The sequence below is a fragment of the Phocoena sinus genome, chromosome 1 (assembly GCF_008692025.1).
Source record: "Phocoena sinus isolate mPhoSin1 chromosome 1, mPhoSin1.pri, whole genome shotgun sequence".
Classification (NCBI taxonomy): Eukaryota; Metazoa; Chordata; class Mammalia; order Artiodactyla; family Phocoenidae; genus Phocoena; species Phocoena sinus.
The window spans coordinates 103219197-103224276 of NC_045763.1; the positions used below are offsets into that span (position 1 = coordinate 103219197).

A 5080-nucleotide genomic window follows, 5' to 3' on the forward strand; every position below is an offset into this window, starting at 1 on the left:
GAGGGGCAGCACGTTCCCTCCCCCGCCCACACCTTACCCACCCCCCCTACAGCAGCCGACCACCAACACAGCGACTACTCTCACTCGGGAAAGCTATGCAGCCCGGTCGTGCTCCCTCAGCCTCTGTCGTCTGTCTGTCTGTCTGTCTGACTGTGGCCTCACCTGGCTCTATGCGGAGTGCTGCACGGTAGTGGACACCAGTGCCTCCTCATCTCGGGCCCCACCAGCTCCCTGTGGCTGTTCATGGAGGGCCAGGAGCTGAGCACAGATGAGGAGAAACCACAACGAAGCTGAAGGTGCTGGGGGAGTACCAGGCCCCAAAATCCCCCCAGGCAGCCTCACGTCCCAACGAGGCCATCTGGAGCTTCCTCACCTCCCACATAATTTCCACACGTGGGGCTTGGGTCACCCAGGGCGGGAGGGCACCGCGCACTCAAAGGTCAAGTGGGCTCTCTGTGTTGCTTCCCCCAGTATGTGGAGGACTGTAGGCAGGTGCCCAGCCTCCGAGTCCGCTCCTCCCACCTCAGAGGCAGAGCCAACACGCTCACTGGTGCAGACAATGTATTACAGGCGCGTCCCCTCAGTGGCAGAGAAGAAGGGTGGGTGGGAACCCTCGAAGGGGATAAGTTACTATACACAGATGACATGCTAGACCAGTGGTTCTCAAACTTGGCTGCGTGTTCATGTCCCCTGGGGAGTTTTTAGAAATTCCGATGCCCAGGCTGCAGCCCAGACCAATTAAATCAGAAACTTTGGGGGTGGCACCTGGACATCTGCGGCGTGTAAAACTCCCCAGGTGACTCCAGTATGTAGCCAAGTTTGCAAATCACTGTGTTTGTCTTTACCTCCATTTTCTCACCAAATGCTTTCAGTTACCCTTTACTGGGGATATTCTTATTCCCTTGTTACACGCAAAGGATTTAGAGAAGTTGGATACCTTGTTGAGGACGAGAAGCTCTGCCAGACTTAAGCTCTTGAAGACAGCGCTATGCCTGATACACTGTCTGCCCGGTGTCCAGCACAGTGCCTCCATCCAGGAGGGGTGCCATCCAGGATGGGTTTTACGGTCGAATGGGCAGAATGTGATGGACGCCTCCTGTGGATGGGCAGGGAAGAGGGGATGTTTCTGCAGACGGCTGCTGGGGTGAGGCAAGGTGAAGGGAGAATGGTTATGTGCTGGGCAGTCGGAAACTCTCCTGATTCCTGCCAGGACCCCTACAGTAACGATGACCTGTGCACAGGGTCCTCCACAGCCTGGACGTCCCACCACTCACCAGGCCCCTCTAGGTCCTGGGCTCCAGCTTCTTCCCAAGTTCTGCAAGAAATCTGATTAGCATAACAATGGCACTGACTTTGCTCTGGCCCTCTGAGGCCCTTTGCCCTCCAGGCAGGCCCTGCCCTCAGCCCTAGCCCCCAGCTGGAGCCCCATCTGGGAGCCCCGTCTGCCTGTGCTTGTGCCCTCACATGGGACACGGGGGGGTGGAGCTCCCCCTGGATGTGTGCCCTGCCCCCAGCATCAGCTTTGAGGGCAGAGAATGAAGATGTCATGTTCACAACCCCATTGCACCTGGGTGTGCTAGGGTTTGAAACAGAGGGAGAGATGGCCACGTGATCAGGTGACCCAGAATGACAAACTGGACGCATTGAGCAGCGTCCAGAGACTCTGTCCTTCAGGGACTGACGCCATCCATCCACTGCGGAGTTCTCTATACAGCTGCAGGTAGGAAGTTTGCAGAGAGCTGGGTCTGTACCCACTCCAGTCCCTCAAGAACCAAGGCTAATGTTGTGACAGGAGACTGTGGGTCCCAAAGGTGCTGCCAGCTCCTGGGAGCCAGCCCCGAGCTCAGGCTCTGCATTGCTGAGCTAGCCAGCCAGCCTTCGGTGCACTGGGAAACTCCCCCCTAGCCCCTGCAGACACCTCTGCCCTGCCCTGGGAGCCACTGACACAGTCTAAGGCACCATCACCTCCACATGTAGAATGCCAGAGATCTGACTGATATTCCCACTTTACACGTGGGGAAACTGAGACCCAGAGCGTGGAAGGCATTTGCTCAAGTTCACCAGATGAAATACTGAAGAACCAAGACTTAGAATCCAGCCCAGCTGACTCAGGTCCTGGGGGCTTCCTGCTTTACCTGCTTCAGTTGTGCCATCCCAGGTACAGAGATTCACGCGGGAATGGGGTCATACGCACAAGCACACAGCTAGCCTCCAGCTCTCAGACCTGGGACTCCACAGGCTGCAGTCTCTTCTCCCACTCCCACCCCATGCGCTGTCTACAGGGGATGTGTAGCCAGGGAGTGAGATGGCAGCGTCTACCCGACGACCCTGAAGCTGCCCCTCTTCAAAGGAGCTGCTCAGCCCTCATTTGATTAAAAAGCCTGAGTCACTGAACTAGATTTAACTAGACCTAGGCCGCCTCTAGAATGCAGCCTCTTGGGATTGGGTGGGATCGCAGGGCTCCTCCAGGGCAGCATTCCCACAGGCAGGAGTGCTCTGTCAGGGGCCTGGATGTGGACCCTGCCCACCCCCTTGTGTCCTGCCAATTCTCTGCATTCCCCTGCCCTGCCCGGTTTTACTTCCTCACTGCAGAAGGAAGGGCTGGAGTCAGAATCCTCTCCAGCTCCCATATGCTGGGGCTCCATGACCTTTAGTGGACAGGCCCCTCCATCACCTCCTACACTGTCCAACAGGGTAGCCACGAGCCATATGTGACTACTTACATCTACATTTAAATTGAAGAAAATTCAACAAAAGTTTTCACTAGCCCCTTTTGAAGTGCTCGGTGGTCACATGTGACTAGCAGCCACTGCCTAGGGCAGTGCAGATATAGAACATTTCCATCATTTTGGAAGTTCAGAGCTGGATTCTGGACAACAGTGAGAGGACTCTCGTGTTGGAGAGGTCCCTGGATAGGCTGAAGAGACAACTTGGGACAATAGAAAAGGGTCTCTTCTCTGAAGGCACTTTTCTGGGTGGGGCAGTAAGAGATCTGGCCCCTTAAGAAGGCTCCTGTGCTCACTTTGAGAGCACACATAGTAAAATTAGAACAATACAGGGCTTCCCTGGTGACGCAGTGGTTGAGAGTCCGCCTGCCGATGCAGGGGACGCGGGTTCGTGCCCCGGTCCGGGAAGATCCCACATGCCGTGGAGCGGCTGGGCCCGTGAGCCATGGCCGCTGAGCCTGCACGTCCGGAGCCTGTGCTCCGCAATGGGAGAGGCCACAACAGTGAGAGGACCGCGTACCATTAAAAAAATTAATTAATTAAAAATTAAAATTAGAACAATACAGAGAAGATTAGCCTGGGCACGGATGACACGCATATTCACATAGTGTTCCATATTTTTTGAAATAAATAAGTCACGAGGATGTAATGTACAGCATGGCGACTATAGTTAATAATACTATTTGTACATTTGAAAGCTGCTAAGAGGGTAAATCTTAAAAGTCATCATCACAAGAAAAAAAACTCTGTAAATATGTAAGGTGACAGATATGAAAAAGATTTATTTTGGTGATCATTTTACAACATATACAAATGTTGAATCATTCTGTTGCATACCTGGAACTAATGTTGTATGTCAATTATACCTCATTTTTAAAAAGGAAAAAGAAAGAGAAAAACAGATGGTTCCTCTCTACAGAGATGGTGATTAACTAGTGAGGCTCCTCAGGGGGGCAGGAGGGTGGGCCACTAAGGCCTCACTGTGGCAAAGGGGGCTGGCAGTCTACAGGGCCCTGCTCCGGAGGTGACAGAGTGAACAGGGGAGTGTCCCGCTAGCGGGGGGCTTGCCCCTAAGCTGGCCTGGCCTCTCCATGTCTCCTCTTCTCCCCAGGAATTCCGTTCCCACACCCGTCCTTGCAACACACACGCACGCACACACGTACACACACACACACACCCCACCTCATCCTGCCCTGGCCCTAGAACTGTGCCAGGCTTTCATCTCACTTCCCCAAGGGCAAGCACCGGATCTGTCCCACCTCCTAAGCCCAAGTGCCCAGCAAAGCACTAGGTTCAGGCACACTTGCTTGCCTACAAGCTGTCCCTCCCAGTCACTCAGGATTATTAAATGACCAAAATTTCAGTGTTGCTCCAAATCCTGGCCCGAGGTGTATCCAAATGCTCCCAGGCCCCAGGATGTTCAGCGGCCCTTCAGGCACTCTTGCCCCTATGCCCGATGGACCCTCTTCATCAAGTGTGTGTGTGAGGTGGGGGGGTGGGAGAGAGTTGCCCAGAGGTTCCCTGCAGGGAAAGAGATGCTTGCGGGGGCCACTTTGAGATGCTTGCGGGGGCCACTCCAGAGCCCTTTCCAGGGAGCGGGGGCACAGGTGGGCGAGTCCAAGCTGACCTCTAGGAGTTGCCTCATCTCCGTCCTCCAGGAAGCTGCTCAGGTGCAGAAAGAGCCCGCCCCCACCCCTGCCCCAGCCTGGGTGGGAGGGGAGAGATCACCTGGCACTTCAGAAGCGGCAGCATGAGACCTGGGGTAGAGGGGAGGACAGGCCCCAGCCCGGCATCACTGGCTTCCCGGCTGCGTCGCCCTCAGCCCGGGCTCCAGGCAGTGGCCGCTGCCTCGGGGCTGCCCTCACTCCCTGGCAGGCGGGCCGGGCAGGACGCATTCCCATGGCTGCAGGCTTGGCTTAGGCGATCCGTGGGCCCAGATGCCACCCTCCAGGAGCTGCTGCTGCAACGGAAGCCAGAGCAAGTTCAGAGCAAGATAGCAGGGCTGGCACGGGGCTGGGAGCCGGGATGCTGTGGACGAAAGACTGTGAGAGCATCCCCCCGGGTGTCAGTCCCAGGGATGCACAGCTCCAGTGCAGGAGAGGTTTGGAAAGGTGGTTTTTGTATTTATTTCTCCATCTCTTTTGGTTGCTAAGCAGTGCTAGGCTCACACCTCCCTCACCCTGTGCACTCCTCGTGGACCCACGTCTGACTCTGCTGCCCAGCCCCTCGCTGCCCAAGACTGGGTACCCCACCAGCTCGGAAACCTGAGGAGACAGGAGCCTTTGGGGGCCTCCTCCACACACACACACACTGCTGCCCCCCCGCTCATTGGTGTGGTGGGAACAAAGCCTCCA

General features: G+C 55.9%; 1 pseudogene; it reads left to right on the plus strand.

Moving 5' to 3' along the window:
• The first annotated feature begins 3255 nt into the window (after positions 1-3255).
• Positions 3256-3348, plus strand: LOC116745303 (annotated as a pseudogene).
• Positions 3349-5080: the final 1732 nt, after the last annotated feature.